This window comes from Triticum aestivum, chromosome 1A (genome assembly GCF_018294505.1).
Source record: "Triticum aestivum cultivar Chinese Spring chromosome 1A, IWGSC CS RefSeq v2.1, whole genome shotgun sequence".
NCBI classification, from domain to species: domain Eukaryota; kingdom Viridiplantae; phylum Streptophyta; class Magnoliopsida; order Poales; family Poaceae; genus Triticum; species Triticum aestivum.
The window spans coordinates 231,299,928-231,321,946 of NC_057794.1; the positions used below are offsets into that span (position 1 = coordinate 231,299,928).

The following is a 22,019-nucleotide window of genomic DNA, read 5'->3' on the forward strand; positions in this document are numbered from 1 at the left end:
ACTTGTCTGAGTACAGACAGCTAAAAATGAAGAAGGCTGAGGAGCCTGACTATCTACAAGACCCTCCCAAGGGTACAAGATCGTAGCTGCGGTAAGAAGCTAAACATCGAAGTCCATGTGGAACTACTAGCGAGACTGAAGTCTCTCTGCAAAACATAAAATAAGCAAACGTGAGTACAAATGTACCCAGCAAGACTTACATCAGAACTAACTACATATGCATCGGTATCAATAAAGGGGGTGGTCGAGTTTGACTGCAGCAAGCCAGCTTTGACTCAGTGGCTATCCTATACTACGACTGCGAGTAACTCTTTTGGGGTGGCGCACACGAGTCCACATATTCACCATATCAATACACCACTATGGATCCGCTCCCGTCTCCCTACGAGAAGGCCATCCATAGCACTCACGCTTATCTTGCGCATTTAGAGTATCCACTTTCACTTGTTTATGAACTATGCAAGGGGTCCAAGTTTCCATATCCGAGGAATCGACTATTCGAATAGATAATGATAACCCTGCAGGGGTGTACTTCTTCACACACGCTCTCGCCACTTATCGCCCTGTACACGTCATGTACCTCGGCAACCTTCAAGCGGAAGTCGGGCGTGGGAGTCGGCCATGACCTGACTAACCAACAAGTCTCTAGTCCAGGTTTATCGCCTATTCAGGTTCCATCCGCAAGGAGATCCGGCCGGGGTGTCGCTCACGGCCCCAAACGATGTGAGCAGGGTTCCCAAGCCCACCATTCGGGTGCCACTTGGTACACCGTGCCATTGTGCCTAGTCTGTCCCAAGCCCACCTGTACCGGGTGCCACTTGGTAGACTACTAACACTACCTACAAACACCAGAAACTAGTTGCAACTCCTGGACAGAGATCAGGTTGATTAATAAGTCGAGAGGGGCACTTAAGCATTCCAATGCGTGGTAGTAGCTGTTCATGGATCACAAACACAGAAATCAGTTCCTAAGGATGGCTGCAATGAGACAACCCACCATGTACTCCTACATGGCCACTCACCGCTACCTTTACCAAATCGTGTTCACACACTTAGCTCTCAACAGTAGGACATGTTCACCACATTCCAATACATCCCCAATGAATCAGACCTGACTCAACTCTAAGTAGTAGCAGGCATGACAAACAAACATGAATGAGTAGGCACATCAGGGCTCAAACAACTCCTACTCATGCTAGTGGGTTTCATCTATTTACTGTGGCAATGACAGGTCATGCAGAGGAAAGGGGTTCAGCTACCGCAGCATGTAACAGTTGAAACGTTGTTGTCCTAATGCAGTAAAGGAGAGCAGGAGCGAGAGAGTGGGATTGTATCGGAAAGAACAAGGGGGTTTTGCTTGCCTGGCACTTCCGAAGATAGTATATCTCTTCGTCAGTGTCATCGAACTCATCGCCAGAACAACATCTACTGAAGGGGGACAAATACCGGCAATAGAGAGGAAACACAATCAATGCAATGCAACAATATGATGCATGATCATGACATGGCAATATGCTGCGATTTGGGCTAATGCAACAGAAAGTCATTTTAATTGAAGTGGACTTCAAAACTACATCAAATTCCAACTCCAAACCTATTTTCAAATTTGCCCTAATCATGTTTCATCCTAAACAGTGAGGTTAACTTGCTCAAACATACATGTAAATAGCATAAATGGATAGATTGGATTTTTCTGATAATTTTCCATATATAAATTATTTCATTTGGAGTTACGGTTGATTTTCTATGATTTTTAGAAGTTTTAACTATTTTCTGGAATATCTAAATCATTTCTGAATAAGAAAAACCAGAAAAGCATTTACTACGTCAGCATGATGTCGGTGTGACGTCAGCAAGTCAACATGACCGTTCCTGGTCAAATCTGACCAGTGGGTCCTGCGTGTCAGTGGCATTAGACTAACTAATTGTTGTTAGTCCTAACCCTAGGTTAATTAGCAGGGCGGGGCCCACGTGTCAGTGACTAACTAACTAACCTAAGTTAATTAGTGTTAAACTCATACTAATTAAAAGTGTTAGTGGGGGTGGCCCACGCGTCAGTGACACAGTGGAGGTTAAACCTCCTGGTCAGCGGGGTCAAACCCCTGGTCAACCGGGGCTAAACCACCGGCATTTAGCCGCCGGCGATGACCAAATGCGGCGGAGGGCCGCGGGAACGGGCTCTGGGGCCCCGTTCGCAGTGTGGTTGGGCTCGTTCGAGAGCCCAGACCAGCACGCGTCGGACGGTGGCGCCAGCCGGGCCTGGGGCGGCCGGAGGCGACGGCGGGGAGCTCGGCCGCGACGGCCGGAGCTCGAGCGTGCTCGGGTTCGGCGCTGGGATGCACAACAGGGGCACGGAGAGGGGCTACGGCCTCCTGGGAGTGTGGCAAACGCAGTGACACACTCGGTTTCGAGACCGCATGGCTATGGCCACGACGGCGGCGTCACCGGCGGAGCAGAGCGCTCGGGCTCGGTGGAGATGGCGGCTAGGGGGCGCAACCGGGGCGTAGAGGAGGGGGGTTAGGGGCAGGTGCTCACAGTGAGTTCGTCGGCGGTCTCAACGGGCTCGGGGAGGCGTTTGCGACGGCGGATCGACCACGGGGATCACAGGACAGAAGCGGTGATGAAGACGATGGAGGCGGCATTCTGCTGCTCCTAGAGTTGTGTGCGTCGATGAGGAGAGGAAGAGCGGGACGGCGGAGCTCAGGGATACGGTGGTTGGACGAGGGGGTCTCGGTAGCCACGGTGGACGGCGACGGTGGTGACGGGCGTGCTCGGTCGGTGTGAGAGAGCGAGACAGAGGAGGGGAATGGGGGAGAGGGAGAGAGCGAGGGGGTTCGAGGCGGCGCCGAGGAGAGGACGCGAGACGTCGCGGTGGCTAGGCGACATAGGTAGGCAGCCTGGTGGCGCGGCGCCGGCGCGCGCGCCGTGCGCTGTCCCTCCTCTGCCTACTGGCAGAGGTTAGGTATGACTGGCACCGAGCCAGGTGGGCTGGGCCAGCACAGGTGAGGCCCAGGTAAGGTTTCCCTATCTGTCTTATATCTATTTTTGTTCTGTTTTTCTATTTTCTATAATTTGTTTGATTTGATTTGAAGCATCAAATCATTTAGAACTTTATGTAAATTTTTATGTGAGCTCAGGAAACTTGTCCAAGGCCACATGCAAACTTACAAAAAATATTTGAACTTTATCTCTTATATAACAGAAATAAGTCAAACTCAAATATGTTATTAATTTAATTCAAAGGCCCAAAATAATTATTTTAAAGCCTCCAAAAATATTGGTTTGAATTTTATTCTTGCCAATATTTTTCAAGGTTTAACAGGAACATTTTCTCGGGCTTCTTTGAGAAGATTTTAATGTTGATCATTTCTAAAAGGTTTCTGAGGCTTTGAAAATTCCTCAATTCAAATTTCATTTGAATTTAAACATGATGCAACACATGACTAGCTAGCTCAGAGCATACTAGAACTAGGGATGTGACAACTCACCCCCACTAAACAAGAATCTTGTCCCGAGATTCAAGTCGTGAGGTAAAAAGATAGAGCGACACAAGCTAACACAATCTTCATGATCCAGATGTCCTTCTCAAGGATGTTGATTCATTGCTTCATATTGACCTTGACGTCTTTGCTTTGAGAACTTCATCTATATCCAACATGACAACGAGAAGAAAGGGAGAATTTTAGAAGAATCTATCTTCTTGAGGTTCGAGCAACTTAGGATCATCTTAATGATCACAAGATCAACTCACGGGATGAGACGTAGAAACATCTCTGGAGCTGAGAGGAAAAACATGCATCAGGAGGGACGGAAGAAACAATTTGTCGAGGGTTTCAAAGTAGTGAGGAAACAATTACCATGATCCCATAACGGGGCACCTTGGGAGAGGTGACTCGTAAAATTATTCCCTTAAGTGGCAAAAAGAATTAGTTTTGATTCAGAGATCATTGAAACTCTTCATACCAGCCTAAGGCAATTCACAAATGATCATTTGACGGAGTTCAAGGGAACGACATATTCGGGCTAGAATGAATGATGTGGGCTACCTTGTTGAAGACAACGCAATGGATGATTTCGACTTAACATCGGAGACAGATGGAACCCATGGTAAGTCCACCTTGAAGATAATCCTGAGTAGTAATTATCGAGAGGCAACCCATGGTAGGATTGGCACAATGGGGTGCAAGCTGGGAACAAGATGCAAATGGTGGGAATGTTCCAACCATCATATCTGCCTGAGATTCAGATCTGGTTGGTAACAGAATATTTCAAACAACATGTCTGAAAAGGAAAGGTTGCAACATAAGTCGACGAGATAACATTTCGAGACTATGGGGAGATGAACTACGATAGCAAGCTCCAAAACATGAGCTGGTTCTTCTACACACATGTGAACATGTTGTCCAAAGCATGACCACAGAGTGGTCTTACAATAAAACACTACCAAAGTTCAGGTGAGGAACCATCATCGCGGATAACAAAGTCCTTGCATAAGTCATATGATTAGCTCTTATGAAGGAACTTCTTCTCCTTGAACAAATCAGTTAGTGGCTTGGTGTGCTAGGGAATACATATGGAGTGGAGGTAATTAATCTACAAACCATAGAATACTTCGCACTTATGCATGACTGATTTGGGATGATTCCAGAGGAAGCAACATTGACTTTCTCGAATTCATGGCGTCAACTTGCATCAAGTGCACATGTATTCGGGGAAGTCACTTCTTTCATCCGAACATATGCTTCATGAGCTAGCATGAAGAAATGCTTCCAAAAGTCTCCAACACTAGCTTAATGTTCAACATGAATCATGGAGGAGATAAAGACATTGTCGATGGGCTCAACAATAATTTATCAAGATTTCCATAAGATGGGGTTACATGGTTATGTGAACAATATGATAGCATTGATCAGGCCAAAAGATGTAATGATGTATGCTTGAGGGATCAACCACAAGTAAGACAACATTATGACATCGTTGGTACTGATTTGATTTGGTGATAGCCCATACTCAAATCAAAGTTTTGATAACACAATAGGTCCAACAACTGATCACAGGGACCAATCGATGAAGATATCATCTTTCTTCAACTAACACACAAACACATGGATATCCTTTTGGAACGAACTAAGTTAGGCAAGCTTTTATCTTCCAACTCTCCAAGTTGTTGTTTGGCTTAACCAACTAGCTCAGGGGTATCCAACACAAATTCTTAGAGAAAGAGTGGTTTATGGAAAAACCAACTTGATCACGAACTCCACATAGCAGTCAGGTGACAACTTGGTAATACTTCCGAGAAGATATTAGGAAAATTACGAACCACCGACATGTTACTAAGCTCGAGATCAATCTTGCTCTTTAGGCAAGATTATATGATCAAATAAGCAAGGATAGACATAATCCCAACTCTTGATCGAAGAGTGCACCAGGAAAATGGACTAGGTAGCATGATCAATCTTAGAACGATGATTCCATAATCAACACACCAAGAATGAGATTACCGTCCATTAACCACCAAGCAACGGGGTTGCTAGGAGTATTGATTTCACACATCACAGTTCACTTGTCGGTATTCCGGTTGCAACAACACAGAACCGAGGAACGAATGATGATGGCGAGAAGTATCACTGCATCAAGAATTCATAAGAGTTGGTGCAATTCTCATGACATTCCTGACATCAAGAGGGCAATACTTCAGGGTAGAACAGAATCAAAAACTGGATTGGCATTTTGACCTGCGGAATACAACTGCTTTGACCAATCCTAAATATGGATGAGGTACTGGAGTTTGTTTCTCCTAGTCATTCCAGAATAGAATGGCTTGACAGACCACAAGAATAAGAGGTATCGATGAGCATGAATGCAAGACATGCTCTTAACTATCAATTGATAGACAGAGATCATGATACAACTAAAGAGAGGGACAACTCAAAGGAACGTAATAACTTTCTGAGTTGTGGATGCATAGATTAGTATGCCAAACGAGTTCAACATATTTCTTCCGGATAACCCATGCAGAAAGGTAGTACTGGCAGAGTCACAATGTAGAACGGAGAACTCATCAAGAGCACTCTGGTTGTGATCTTTTGGTTCAAAAGAACTTCTGCCACAAGCACTTCATGGTATTTGGAAGAAGGAAATACCACAAACCTCGAGGACTATCGCAAGGTTACTAATATCCTAAAGGAACTAGCAACACTACCAACATGAAGCAAGTAGGGTGAATCTTGGGCTTAAGAACCCAGAAATAGAATATCTACTACTAAATGGCATCACGGGATGCTTTCAAGAATGATGGCCAGAATCATCACACTGGGGATACGAAAGCATTGCTAAATTCTCGAGGACACCTAGGGTCATAATACTAACTCCAACATACACATCAAGGCAACAGAGTACCTCAACACACCGATTAGTGTGCTTAATCTGGCCCAAAATACAACGGGAACATGGAGGAAAGATTTGCAAGTGCATCAGACTATTTAGAGACCTGGGATGACTCGGACAGCATAACGGCTGTAATTGCTCAAAATGATTTGAGACATCCTCCAAAAATGGTGGCATAACCACTCAACATCACACTATCAAGGTTCTGAGGCCAGCTATGAACATATGGAAGTAGTAGGAACTGAACTGAGGCTTAAATTCAACAATCCTAGGCAACTACGGTTTAGTAACACGTCATCCTGAGAGATAGAAGAGAAGCCTAGTTCTTAACCCCGTAGAAAAGATAAGATGACTCAGATCAGAAGATCATGAGGATAAGGAGTAAAAAGAGCCTTACGTTCCCTTGCACAATCAATTCCCTTACATAACTAAAGCATTTCTAGACACGACTTTGACCAACTTGGCTTGGTAATCCTACAGTCAATCAGGCTCTGATACCAAAGTTGTCAGGATCCCGATTCTAAGTCACGCCGATCTAGCCTGTAACACCTCATATAACTTTGCGGCCTCACGCATGGTATTCCCACGGGTGTCGCCTTACCATGGCCCGGAACCGTTTGCGCCTTTTGGCTCACGTATATGATAGTGTCGCTAGCATCCATATGATAGAGAACTCAGGCTGACATGACTAGTCGTGAACCCAAAGTGGCACTAACTTACGGGGACAGGCATACATGAATCAACATCGAGCATGTCGGTCAGCAGTGTGTGAATTCGGGCTGTAGCACTGGGCTAACAGGACTCCGGGAACCCGGGCTGTAGCGGGCTAGGCAGGACTCCGGATGTCACCGCGTGACATTTCCCCGAAGGGACAGACACAGGAACGAAGTGAATCACATGTCGGCCAGTCAAGTGCTCCGGAGCATTAGTGCTGGGCTAGCAGGACTCCGGTGAACTGGGCTGTAGTGGACTACTATGGCTCATGGAAGCACAAGACTACATTTCCCCATAAGAGAGGCTACCAAGGATAAACAACTAGGTTGTCGGATCCCACACATACCAAGCATTTCAATCATACACACAATATGCTCGATATGTGTAAATACAACATGGCATCACAACATAACTCTACGACTCGAGTATTTATTCATTAGGCTCCAAGGAGCGAGATATTACAAACATGGGTCTCATGACCCAACATTCAGAGCATACAAGTCAAAGAACATGCGGAAGCTTAACTTGTCTGAGTACAGACAGCTAAAAATGAAGAAGGCTGATGAGCCTGACTATCTACAAGACCCTCCCAAGGGTACAAGATTGTAGCTGAGGTAACAAGCTAAACGTCGAACTCCACGTGGAACTACTAGCGAGAGTGAAGTCTCTCTGCAAAACATAAAATAAGCAAACGTGAGTACAAATGTACCCAGCAAGACTTACATCAAAACTAACTACATATGCATCGGTATCAATAAAGGGGGTGGTGGAGTTTGACTGCAACAAGCCAGCTTTGACTCAGTGGCTATCCTATACTACGACTGCGAGTAACTCTTTTGGGGTGGCGCACACGAGTCGACATATTCACCATATCAATACACCACCATGGATCCGCTCCCGTCTCCCTACAAGAAGGCCATCCATAGCACTCATGCTTATCTTGCGCATTTTAGAGTATCCACTTTCACTTGTTTATGAACTATGCAAGGGGTCCAAGTTTCAATATCCGAGGAATCCGGCTATTCGAATAGATAATGATAACCCTGCAGGGGTGTACTTCTTCACACACGCTCTCGCCACTTATCGCCCTGTACACGTCATGTACCTCGGCAACCTTCAAGCGAAAGCCGGGCAAGGGAGTTGGCCACGACCTGACTAACCAACAAGTCTCTAGTCCAGGTTTATCGCCTATTCGGGTTCCATCCGCAAGGAGATCCGGCCGGGGTGTCGCTCACGGCCCCAAACGATGTGAGCAGGGTTCCCAAGCCCACCATTCGGGTGCCACTTGGTACACCGTGCCACTGTCCCTAGTCTGTCCCAAGCCCACCCGTACCGGGTGCCACTTGGTAGACTACTAACACTACCTACACACACCAGAAACTAGTTGCAACTCCTGGACAGAGATCAGGTTGATTAATAAGTCGAGAGGGGCACTTAAGCATTCCAATGCGTGATAGTAGATGTTCATGGATCACAAACACAGAACTCAGTTCCTAAGGACGGCTGCAATGATACAACCCACCATGTACTCCTACCTAGCCTCTCACCGCTACCTTTACCAAATCGTGTTCACACACTTAGCTCTCAACAGTAGGACATGTTCACCACATTCCAATTCAATCCCGATGAATCAGACCTAACTCAACTCTAAGCAGTAGTAGGCATGACAAACAAACATGAATGAGTAGGCACATCAGGGCTCAAACAACTCCTACTCATGCTAGTGGGTTTCATCTATTTACTGTGGCAATGACAGGTCATGCAGAGGAAAGGGGTTCAGCTGCCGCAGCATGTAACAGTTGAAACGTTGTTGTCCTAATGCAGTAAAAGAGAGCAGGAGCGAGAGAGTGGGATTGTATCGGAAAGAACAAGGGGGTTTTGCTTGCCTGGCACTTCCGAAGAAGTATATCTCTTCGTCAGTGTCATCGAACTCATCGCCGGAACAACATCTACTGAAGGGGGACAAATACCGGCAATAGAGAGGAAACACAATCAATGCAATGCAACAATATGATGCATGATCATGACATGGCAATATGCTGTGATTTGGGCTAATGCAATAGAAAGTCATTTTAATTGAAGTGGAATTCAAAACTACATCAAATTCCAACTCCAAACCTATTTTCAAATTTGCCCTAATCATGTTTCATCCTAAATAGTGAAGTTAACTTGCTCAAACATGCATGCAAATAGCATAAATGGATAGATTGGATTTTTCTGATAATTTTTCATATATAAATTATTTCATTTGGAGTTACGGTTGATTCTCTATGATTTTGAGAAGTTTTAACTATTTTCTGGAATTTCTAAATCATTTCTGAATAAGAAAACCAGAAAAGCAATTACTACGTCAGCATGATGTCGGTGTGACGTCAGCAAGTCAACATGACCGTTCCTGGTCAAATCTGACCAGTGGGTCCCGCGTGTCAGTGGCATTAGACTAACTAATTGTTGTTAGTCCTAACCCTAGGTTAATTAGCAGGGCGGGGCCCGCGTGTTAGTGACTAACTAACTAACCTAAGTTAATTAGTGTTAAACTCATACTAATTAAAAGTGTCAGTGGGGGTGGCCCACGCGTCAGTAACACAGGGGAGGTTAAACCTCCTGGTCAGCGGGGTCAAACCCCTGGTCAACCAGGGCTAAACCATCGGCGTTTAGCCGCTGGCGTTGACCAGACGCGGCGGAGGGCCGCGGGAACGGGCTCTGCGGCCCTGTTCACAGTGTGGTTGGGGTCGTTCGAGAGCCCAGGCAAGCGCGCGTCACACGGTGGCGCCAGCCGGGCCTGGGGCGGCCGGAGGCAACGGCGGGGAGCTCGGCCGCAGCGGCCGGAGCTCGAGCGTGCTCGGGTTCGGCACTGGGATGCACAACAGGGGCGCGGAGAGGGGCTATGGCCTCCTGGGAGTGTGGCAAATGCAGTGACACGCTCGGTTTCGAGCCCGCGTGGCTATGGCCACGACGGCGGTGTCGCCGGCGGAGCAGAGCGCTCGGGCTTGGTGGAGATGGCGGCTAGGGGGCGCAACCGGGGCATAGAGGAGGGGTGTTAGGGGCAGGTGCTCACAGTGAGTTCGTCGGCGGTCTCAACGGACTCGGGGAGGCGTTTGTGATGGCGAATCGACCACGGGGATCACCGGACAGAAGCGGTGATGAAGACGACAGAGGCGGCGTTCTGCTGCTCCTGGAGTTGCGTGCGTCGACGAGGAGAGGAAGAGCGGGACGGCGGAGCTCGGGGATACGGTGGTTGGACGAGGGGGTCTCGGTAGCCACGATGGACGGCGACAGTGATGACGGGCGTGCTCGGTCGGCGTGAGAGAGCGAGACAGAGGAGGGGAACGGGGGAGAGGGAGAGAGCGAGGGGGTTCGAGGCGGCACTGAGGAGAGGACGCGAGACGTCGCGGTGGCTAGGCGACATAGATAGGCAGCCTGGTGGCGCGGCGCCCGCGCGCGCGCCGTGCGTTGTCCCTCTTCTGCCTACTGGCAGAGGTTAGGGATGACTGGCACCGAGCCAGGTGGGCTGGGCCAGCACAAGTGAGGCCCAGGTAAGGTTTCCCTCTCTGTCTTATATCTATTTTTGTTCTGTTTTTCTATTTTCTATAATTTGTTTGATTTGATTTGAAGCATCAAATCATTTAGAACTTTCTGTAAATTTTTATGTGAGCTCAGGAAACTTGTCCGAGGCCACATGAAAACTTACAAAAATTATTTGAACTGTATCTCTTATATAACAGAAATAAGTCCAACTCAAATATGTTATTAATTTAATTCAAAGGCCCAAAACAATTATTTTAAAGCCTCCAAAAATATTGGTTTGAATTTTATTCTTGCCAATATTTTTCAAGGTTTAACAGGAACATTTTCTTGGGCTTCTTTGAGAAGATTTTAATGTTGATCATTTTTAAAAGGTTTTTGAGGCTTTGAAAATTCCTCAATTCAAATTTCATTTGAATTTAAACATGATGCAACACATGACTAGCTAGCTCAGAGCATACTAGAGCTAGGGATGTGACACTTCTAGAGTTTTGTTTTACTTATATGACCGAGCTTATAATATCCCTCCAGAAGAATTCTCTTATGCATGCAAAATTCCATATTGTGGTTCATTATATGAACCACCAAAATTTGATTATGAGATGTTCTGGAGTAGCCTTTGCTGTGGTGAGGATAGGGGAGTTACGCAAGCTGGAATAAAAAATATAGAATTTCCCTCTATCCGTTACTTTGCACTATTTAATGGCAAATGCATCATGGGTAAACAGGACTGCAGTACACTATGTGCTCCTATTTTGAGCCTCATACATACTGATTTAATAGTCATTAAATGATATAATCTTGGAGCGGTTGTTGCACGGAGGTTGCAACGCAACGCAAGGAGTGGTCATTTTTATGGAGGAATTTATGCATCTCGCGTAGTTGCAAGCCTAGGAGTTTCACCTATTCCCAATGATCCTATCTTACCTGACAATCTAGACTTTGATGCAATGCAACACCATCAGTTTGTTAAGTATATAGCTCTGGATTATGAATATAAGCTAATGTTCAACAAAAACACATTATATCTGTTATCTTGCATGCACCAGCTCTCTTTGGTATTCAGAGTAAACAAAGATATACATTTACGAGAGTGAGGCATGTGAGCACAACGCAGCATTAGAAGCCACTCGCCAGGCAGATGAGGAGGCACAAAGAGCCTCCATGAGCTACCACTTTGATTGTTACCCAAACCAGTGATGGTGATTACCAAGCTAGGCAAAAGCCTAAGCTTCGGGGAGTACATTTTCCCACCGACATTATATGCATGCTCACACATTTCATTACAGTTGTCGGTATTCATCCTCTTTCATTGTATAATCCATGTTAGTTTTATTTTCTCGCTTTCTTCTTATGTGTTTGAAAAATTTGAGAAAATCCAAAAACATTTCTCACTTCTTTTCAGTTTTTCTTTCTAGTTTAATTAGTTGTAGTATTAAAAGAAAACCCAAAAATATTTCTCGTTTCTTCTTTTAGTTGGGAGCTTTCCCGTGCAAATAGTTTTTCTCGTTTTTGTTTCTCCTTCGGTAATTTGCTTTCTTCAAGAAAAAAATCAAAAACTTCAAAAATATTTTAGTGTGTTTCTCTGAAATTCTTTTCTTTTGTTGAGTCATTACGAGGAGAAGACCATGATGAAAATTTGGAGTGGCTCTCATATGCATTATCATTGATCTAACAAAGAGCCCATATTATTTTGTCTTCTCCTTTGAATAAAATGTTTGCAGATTCCAGCTTAGTCCACGGTAGTCTTGCACTATTATTATTTTCATATCATTCGGTCATGCAAGTGAAAGGCAATAATGACGATATTTGATGAAGTGACCGTGGCAAGGAAAAGCAGGTATGAACTCGACTTGTTTTTGTTTTTGTAAATATGTTTAACTTGGTATCCTTGATTCAGCATGTTTATGATGACAATTAGAGATTATAGTTGCTCATGCCATGCTTAAGTAGCTAGGAGTGGATAATGATTTATCTTGGGTATCAACATGCATTAAAATGATTGTGATGTAGTATGATGATATAGTATCCTCCTTTGAACATTTCAAGTGGCTTGGCTTGGCACAAGTTCATGCATGTAGTTGATTCAAAACCAACATAGCCTCCATGATACTTATGTTCATGGTGCTTATATCCTACTCATGATAGTATTCAATGTTAATTATTCATAGTGCATGATTATGACCGTTTTCGCTCTCTTAGTTGGTCGCTTCTCAACCTATTTGCTAGCCTTTGCCTGTACTAAGCAAGAATACCGCTTGAGTGTCAAAATCCTTAAACCAAAGTTATTCCAGATGAGTCCACTATACCTACCTATATGCGGTATTACTCTGTCGTTCCAACTAAATTTGCATGTGCCACCTCTAAATATTCAAATGAACATCTGTTTTGTCTGCCCGTACCGCTCATGGAGTGACATGGGGCAATCAGTATGTTCCATGCTAAGTGAGTTATTCTCATGATAAGTGTTTATTCACATGTCCTTGCATGAGAGCGGCTGGTAATCGGGATGCCCAGTCCCATGATTAAAATTGCAAAATAATAAAACAAACTCCCCCGAAAAATTGTTAGTATGGAGGGCATCCAAGGATTCGGCTAGCCATGACTTGTGTTTGTTCGTGGAGGGGGAGTAAACTTTACTTTTACCACTTGGGAACCATTGCTAATTTGTTTAGCATGGAAGATATTGAAAATTCTCAGTCGTAACATTTACAGGAAAGTTATACCTCCAAAAATTATATTTATCTCTGATTTAAGCTCTGAGCTCTGACACCTATACAAATCCCCGCTTCCCTCTACGAAGGGCCTATCTATTTACTTTTATGTTATTTTACTTTTATTGTTTAGACATCACCTTCTCAAACAAGCACCAGTCCTGAGAGCACTATTGTCATTCTCATGCATTATGTATAATTAATGGTGTGTGCATCATGATTGAATCTTGTCTACTATGAATTACAATGTTTAGTCGTTGCTTGAACTTTGGAGGTGCTCTGCATTTATGTTTTGCGGTCTCACAAAGGGCTAGCAAGATACGATGTTATCATATTATATCATGATTGTTTTTACGAAGTGTTTGCATTTAAGATGTTTTATTATTGCTCGCTAGTTGATTATGCCATTGATATGAGTGAATATAATCATTTGCATGGTTAGTTATATCTTTGCTGAAAACCTGGGTATTATTTAAGCATATACATAGATACAAGAACAAAAGAGTTTGTAAAAGTTTTTCTTTATCACTTTCAGTTTGTCAGCTGAATTGCTTGAGGACAAGCAATGAGTTAAGCTTGGGGGAGTTGATATGTCTCCATCGTATCTACTTTTCCAAACACTTTTGCTCTTGTTTTGGACTCTAATTTGCATGATTTCAATGAAGCTAACCCGGACTAACGCTGTTTTCAGCAGAACTACCATGATGTTGTTTTTGTGCAGAATAAAAGTTCTCGGAATTGGACAAAATTCTTTGGAGATTTTTATGGAATAAATAGAAAATACTAGAGAAAATACCCACTGGAGGGGGCCACCAGGTGCCCACGAGGCACCAGGGCGCCCCTTGGTGCATTGTGGGTCCCACGTGGCTCCGTTGACCCTAATCTCAGCACTATAAATTCCTATTTCCCGAGAAAAAATAAGAGAGGAAGCTTCACCGCGTTTTACAATACAAAGCCGCTGCCACCTCTTGTTCTTCATCGGGAGGCCAAATCTGGAGTCTGTTCGGGGCTCCGAAGAGGGGGATCTTCCGTCTTCGTCATCATCAATCATCCTCCATCACCAATTTGATGATGCTCACCACCAGGAGTGAGTAATTCCTTCGTAGGCTTTTTGGACGGTGAGGAGTTGGATGAGATTTATCATGTAATCAAGTTAGTTTTGTTAGGGCTTGATCCCTAGTATCCACTATGTTCTGAGATTGATGTTGCTATGACTTTATTATGCTTAATGCTGGTCATGAGGGCCCGATTGCGATGATTTCATATTTGAACCCTTTTATGTTTTCATGAATGTATTTGTATTCTTGATATGATCTTGCAAGTTGTATGCACCTACCATGTGTTATGCTCCGCATACCCCAAGGTGACAATAATTGGGAATCTTTCTGGTGATTACCGTAGTTTGAGGTGTTCATGTATTCACTATGTGTTAATACTTTGTTCCGGTTCTCTATTAAAAGGAGGCCTTAATATCCCTTAGTTTCCTTATGGACCCCGCTGCCACGGGAGGGTAGGAAAAAAGATGGCATGCAAGTTCTTATCGCAAGAACATATAGGGAATACATGCCTACTGATAGAGGCGAGGGTCCCACTCTTTCGATGAGATGATAACTATCAATTTGGTGGAGACGACTTTGATGATCCGACTACAAACTTGCACGACGTTGCGCCTTAGCAATCACTAAACCAACTTCAAGAGGTTATTGACCACGCTAGAGCACGATCAACCTGACCAAGAAGGTCTATTCCGACAAGCAATCGAAGAACAAGCAAGAATATGATAAAGCAATCTGAATATTGCGAGTATATATGAAGTACTGATAAAAGTGGGGTTCTAAAAGCGTTCTTGGTCTTGTCGTTGAACACAAACGAAGTTCATGAAGTTGCAGCAGTGGCTAACTTTAAACTAAATAAAACCCCGGTCTAAAGGATGCCTTAAGGGTTGTATTTATAGGGGAAAAGAGAGGGGATTTTGTCCACCCTTGGCAAGGTGGGACTAAAACACCTCCTGAGTCGTTTCCCCTATAATACAGACTCTAAAAATAGCCTATCAAGTAGTATTTCGAAATTACATGGGCCTTGCCCACAAATAAGGTGGCGCAACACCAATAATAAGCTATGGACGAAATTTATGAAATGCCATCTTGTATATTTCGTCCATCTTCTTGTATGTCATCACAGTGGCTTCAAAGTACGGAAATCTCCACCAGAAACACAATTCATGTTCCCTTCGCATGCACCTTCATCACAAAGCTTGATCATGCTCCAGTGTTCATTCTTCTTGTCCATACTAGGTGCTTCTACTGTAACCAACACAAATATATCTAAGTTAGGCAGCATCACATTCTCATGAACATTAGAAACATTACCAAGAAGCGGAAGTACCTGATAATTTAACTGGCGTGCATGAGCTCTACTAATTGGTCCAATAGGTATAGTAGTAGGGGTTGTGGGTGTAACTGTGCTAGCCATGTCCTCATCATCCTCCCCTTCTTGAAAACAAAGCCGTCCTCGGGTTGCTTAATCTAAAATATGGCTAACAAAAGAGGCAAGGTGTACATATTGTATATGTATATGTCATTCATTTTTACTGATCCCAGTTGTGGCACATGTGACACGGTTATACAAGAGCACCCTTCAAAATTCATGAAATATAAAGCCAATATATTAACACAAGAAGTCAAAGGCATGAAAATATTGAACTCATTTTGCACATATAAGTGAAGCTCTTAATCATAATAAAATATTGGCAATGCTCATCACTAAAATTAAACCATCCCAACCTTGATGAACCATCACCAAGTTTAGAGGTCATATCAAAATGATTAAACATTAGAACAACTATTTTCAAACGTATTTGATCCAAATCTGATTTATACCCTGATTCAGATGGTTCCTTCACGTCAATAGTTAATTCAATGGGTTCACTCAAAATTGTTTGATCACATGGCGAAGTCAAATCATGAACATAGTCCTCTAAAATAGCTGGTGTGATCAAAGTAGTGGGTAGCTAATCGCATAGTTCCTTTAAATGGACAAGGCATTCATCATACTCATGTGGAGGTGGAAGATCGGTACCTTTGTCATTACCTCTTATGATCAACTCAAATGATGTAGGCACTCTCGGAGGTGATGTGTCACATGGTGGAGGTGATGTAGTCCTCACAACAACGGATGTGGTTGTCATAGTACGCCTAGTAGTTGAAGGAACAACCATATCATCGCTTGAAATATGCACCTTGTGCTTATTCTCATTATGGACAACACGCCGTTTTATTTCCTATTCAGCTTTAGAAGCAAGACGAAACAAATGGTCCATAGGATAACACTCTTCATGAATTAATATCTGCTGAATATCATGGTTTAATCCTCCCCAAAATCTATCCATAAAATCATCTTTACTTTATTCTAAAAAGGAGTGCAACAAGGTAGTTCGTAAATTATCATAATATTTTGTTACAGTGTCACTACCTTATTTTAAATATTGTAGTTTTTTTAATCATGCCATGAGTATAATAAACATTGACAAATTTATATCTCATAACAAGTTTTAAATCATCCCAAGTAGTAGGTACATAATCAAGGTATAACTGACAATGTTCACTCAACCAAACAGTAGCAAAACCAGTGAAAGTACCAACCGCGACCTTAAATTTTTTATGTTCAGAAAAAATGTGGGAAGCAAATATATCATTTATTTGGAAGTCCCATTCAATATACAAATCAGGCTTAAAAACAACCATTAAAAGGTGGCATGGAAACAAGAAACTATTTGTGCGCATTTTGATTTCTTTGTACCTCTTGTGATGGTGGTTGTATTCTTTGAGGTGATGGCACGTCTCCCATGATTGATGAAGCCCAACTGACTCTCGAACCTGCCATGATTAGTAGAAACAAGAAACAAAATCCAACAATAACGTTCCTATGAACTACTGGCATGTCATGGTAAAACGCTCACAGTAGAGCAAAAATCAAAGTCTTGCAAGTTCTTACCATACAACAGACGGTGATCAGCAACCGATGATGTCAAATAGCTCGAAAAGTTGGGTAAAGCGATTGCCAGGTGAACGTATGTATACACGGTGTAGAAATATGCGGAGCTGCGTGGCTTTATGTATGTGGAAAAAAATGCTACAATCACGTTAATTAATGCAAGCTGAAAACTCGTTCAAAATAATTGAGTGTTGGTCCTACGCCAGAACATACTAGAGACGTGAGCCTAACACACAAAGGAATTCACGTGCGCTGGCAACCAAGTACTCAAGTTGCAACGAAAAAATATGAGCGGCGTAGCAACAAGCCAAAGGAGCACTACTACTGGTCTTTTCCTAATAATAATAAAGCACGCGTTGAGTCTGGGGGGTTCACCGTTATGGCCTTTTTACACAAAGGTCCTTGTGCTTTTTAGGTATTAAACCCACAGTCCATCCGCCAAAGTAAAAAAATGATTCGCTAGGGTATTCCTCCCCAACTTTGCCTCTGCGCCGCCACACGCGAGAGACGCCCCATCCCAACCACCCGACTCCGCGTCTCCCGCCCGAGACCGGCCGCCGCCGATGAGGGCCACGCCGGCGCTACCCCTCAGCCCGCCTTCCTCCTCTTTCCACTCTGTTCCCCTCGTTCTCTCTCCGCCCTATGGTCAGCAGCGACCACCCAAGCTTGCCCCGATCCATTGCCCTCTCCTTTTGCCCAGCTTGGGTCCATCGCCGGCCGTCCATGGGGCGAGCGTTGCGCCTCCTCCTGAAGCTCCTATTTTTGTGCCGCCCCGCCTGCACTGCCCACCAGCACCTACCGAGAACTCATGGTCGCCTTCTGCCAAGCTGCCAGATTGATGGCCGACCGCCGCCATGACCGACCTCAACCTTGTGCACGCCATGGGCAGCGGCCATGGAGGCCGCACCTTCAGCCTCTCGCTCGCCGCCAGCTAGGACCTCTATGAACATCTCATTCATCTATATCAAGGACCAATCTACGTCACCTGAGGTTGACAGTAGTTCGGCCAGGGGCATCACGACCACATCCTGATATCCTCTGCCTTGGGCACGGTCACCACTGCTTTCCTTCCTTGGAGCAAAGAATTATGAGCTCTCCCGTACACGGCTGAAGCGCCTACAGGTATGCGTGTCTGTGTTCTAACTTTTGCTCATTCTTTTGTTTCTGAACAAGTGAATTTCTCTTGCTGGAGCGTTTCATTGAAAATGAATTTGGTTCTGAAGCTACTCTTGAAGCTTACGATCTGAAAAACACAGTAGAATTATTTTGCTCTATGTTGTGTTGTGGTTCCTGCCCAAGAGGTGGCAACAGTTCACACTTCAGACTTAGTAAGCCATATGCTTATATCTCAGAAATAAATTAAATATCATAGGAAAGGAGCAGCAACCTTAACTAAACATAGAGTTGCGTTATACCTCAAAAATATAGATGTGTTGATTTAGTTCACCTGTACTGAACATATTACTTTCTGCTATGGCATGCATATTCAGAATCATGGGGTCAGGAAAGCAATGAAAGTTAGCAACGGGAGATCTTAGCGATGTCTGAACGGCCGTCTGCTACTGAAGCTCGTCCACCATCCTCTCTCTGATGAGATCAAAAGCCACTTCGCTCCTTCACTATGAGGTAATGAATCACCCAAACAGACAATGTGCATGTGTGTGTAGGCGAGAAGTTGTCCCTGTCTGAATTTTGCATGACAAGTTCTGCTGCTGCAAAGATTTCTTTAGGACCATCGACATGGATGTTCATGTCAGGATTTCTTTAGGAGCATCTACATTCAGGACAATATGTATGCATGTCGAGAAAAAATATATTTTAAGATGTGTGTTTTATCATATAGTTCAACCAATACATATTTTTTATGGATCATTCGCATTTGGCAAGTTTTTACTCACACTGCATTTTCAGCTATGCATGTGAATGCTTGGGAAGACACTACATGCATAGTTAACTTTTGTTCTGGTTCAATTCTTTGTTTTTTCTGACACTTTTCCACTGAGAATGCTTTGCCATTAATTTTTGTCCCCGTTGATCTATTTTCCTCTTAGCATCATCCATCTTCATTGCCCCATGACCGGACTTGCTTTCCCGAATGCACGAACAAACATCTGCTCTGTATGCACGGCAAAATTTAGTTCCATTCAATGCCATCACATGACCCCCTTACAGTATGTGATCCTTTGGTTCAGATGTGGCATTTTCTCATTTGATTGTTCATTAAATCTGCAAGCGAGCTATTTTAGTTAGATGCTCTAAAAGAAAATGAAGGGTCGTTCCAAGAGGTTAGTGTCAAATAAAAAAATTCCAAAGAAATGTAGTGCAAAAGAATTTGTACAACTCTTCCAATAGGATTAATTCACTCATACAAATAGGTGCGGCCCATAGAAAAACAAGCATATGAACTCAACCCTCTGAATTTTCCATGAAAAGATTTTGAATCAAAGAGACCCAAAGGTGGAATAAAAAGATTACCGTGGCCACAACTATTATCAAAATGTTTCTCAGATGTGGAAATATGGAGGGGAAGGATCCTCGACCATCATGATGCGTCCCTCGACCAGAATCTCCATCAAATCATGTCGCATTGCAACTTTCAGAGTAACGTCGAATGTCGCCGGCGGAGGAAAATCATCCGACGAGCCGTCCAATGTCAGGTCCACCGGCGAAAGAAGAACATCCGTCGAGCCGTCCATCGTCTGAGGTGGCTACACCAGAGGTATGTCTCGCCTTGAAAGTTAATCAGTGATACAAGACCCTGTTTCAGTTTGCTATTTGTGAAAAATTGGCGCTACTTCCGATTGCTCTTCAGATTCTGTTTCCCCCCTTAGTTCTCTGTATGTTCATGTGCTTCCCATTGAATCTTCAGTTCTCAAATTCATTGCAACTTACAAGCAACCCTGATGCAAAACCTAGATGCCTAGATTGATGCGTAAAAAAAGACTAATGACTTGCGTTTCAGTTTGGGACATGCATGGCTGCATGTGCGTATCTACATCCACTCATTGGTTCACTAGCACATATAGTGGTGTATGGATCATTGCTCATCTTCTGGCCATACAATTCCAGAAAAGAAAGAGTTTCGGCCATATCATGCTCACATTAGCATCAAATAGCTAACACGGAGTTAAATGCTGAGATGTTACTTTATAATAGCTTAAACAACAAAAACTTTAATGGCTTATTTTTAATTCATATGTTTCAGTAGCCGTCTAAAGAATCATGACACGTGGCCTTCTGACTTTTACTTTGCTGGAGGCATTAAACCAACTACTTCCTCTGTTTTTTGATTTATTTTGCATTACGTTTCAGCTAATCAGCAATACAAGCCCTTGTTTCAGTTTATTTTTTCTGAAAAATTGGTGCTACTAGCCAAGGATTGAACCAAGAAATTTCATGTTGCTGACTACATATACCTGAACATGGTGGCTTGAACTTGGTTACAGTAATTCTTGGACATGATGCTAGAGTGATACCTTGCATCTTTCTCAAAATAATGGTACACTTGTCATACGTGTCAGGAGGCTTGGCATGTGGTAGAAGAAAACAGAGAATTCCTGCTAGCATCCATTTGCTAGCCTCGGCAGTGAATTGCATAGTGAAACTCGTACTCCTCAAAAATTCCAAGTTTAGTCTGTACATTAATCTTCAAAAAAACAAAATATTCCGAATCAGGTATTTCTGGAGCCATCACCTATGTCACCAACTATGTCTTGAATCGATTGTGCCCGAATCAGATAATTAGAGAGATCGTGATCCATTGGCATCACCTCCATCCCCATCTAGCTCGACATCATCTCATGTTTTTTCATTACATGATGTCAAGGAACCAGATTCACATAAAGAGATCAAAGTCGATGAGACATATGATTATCTCCCACAAGGTATTTATTTGATTTATTATGTGTACTTTCATAAATTATAATCAGGAAAATCCAAAGTAAAATTGGTATGTCAAATAGTACAATTCATCTCGAAATGTCAAATGACTCAAATTTCTGATTCCATTTTTGACATCTAAACGCATAACTAATATTGTTTTCCTACCAATATGCTTGTGTAGGGAGCCCAATCGGTGGAGGTGATTTGTCAAAGAGAATTCTAGCAGCCAACAGTTAATAGGCGGTGAGCAGGGAGACAATGAACATGTAGAGCTCGAAGTTTTTTTTTAGAAAGCAAAGCTGGAGTTTGGTTTGTACTTAAGACATCACTTAAGAAGTTCTTCACCACATGTAAATTTTTTTGGAGCTTCGAAGGATATACATTTTTGGGGTTGCCAATTATAAGAGTTAATGGAGTGCTTTAAAATTTGATGTTTGTGGGTTCTGAAATGATAATATTGTGGAAATTGCAAGCACTACTGTGCCATGTACTGTCTTGATCCATAGTTATATTATACATAGTTGTTTGTCATTGGTTTTATGTGTTTCCTCTTTCGCTTTTACTATAACAAGTGCAGATTGAGTTTCTATATAAACAGAAAATTTCTTAGAATAGCATGTAGTGCTTGTGTGTGTCGGTCAAGTCTTTCAATGGGTCAAGCCCAAAAAATAGTGCAAAATAAATTACAAAAAAAATATAATATTCCAAAAAAAAATGTTCGTCACCATAAAAATGATTCCATTTTAAAAAGTATTCTTGAAAATAAAATACACCTTCTCAAAATAAATATATATTCATGTTTTT

General features: G+C 43.2%; 1 long non-coding RNA gene across 3 annotated transcripts; it reads left to right on the forward strand.

Annotated features, from left to right (window-relative positions):
- Positions 1 to 17,798: 17,798 nt before the first annotated feature.
- On the forward strand, positions 17,799 to 21,646 carry LOC123043916 (uncharacterized). 3 transcript variants are annotated; one of them, XR_006419724.1, is made up of 3 exons: positions 17,799 to 18,455; positions 18,824 to 21,217; positions 21,397 to 21,646. It is a non-coding gene; the product is annotated as an uncharacterized lncRNA (long non-coding RNA). The 3 variants fall into 3 exon arrangements; XR_006419723.1 differs by having other exon boundaries at positions 18,824 to 18,959; positions 19,934 to 21,646; XR_006419722.1 differs by having other exon boundaries at positions 18,824 to 21,646.
- Positions 21,647 to 22,019: the final 373 nt, after the last annotated feature.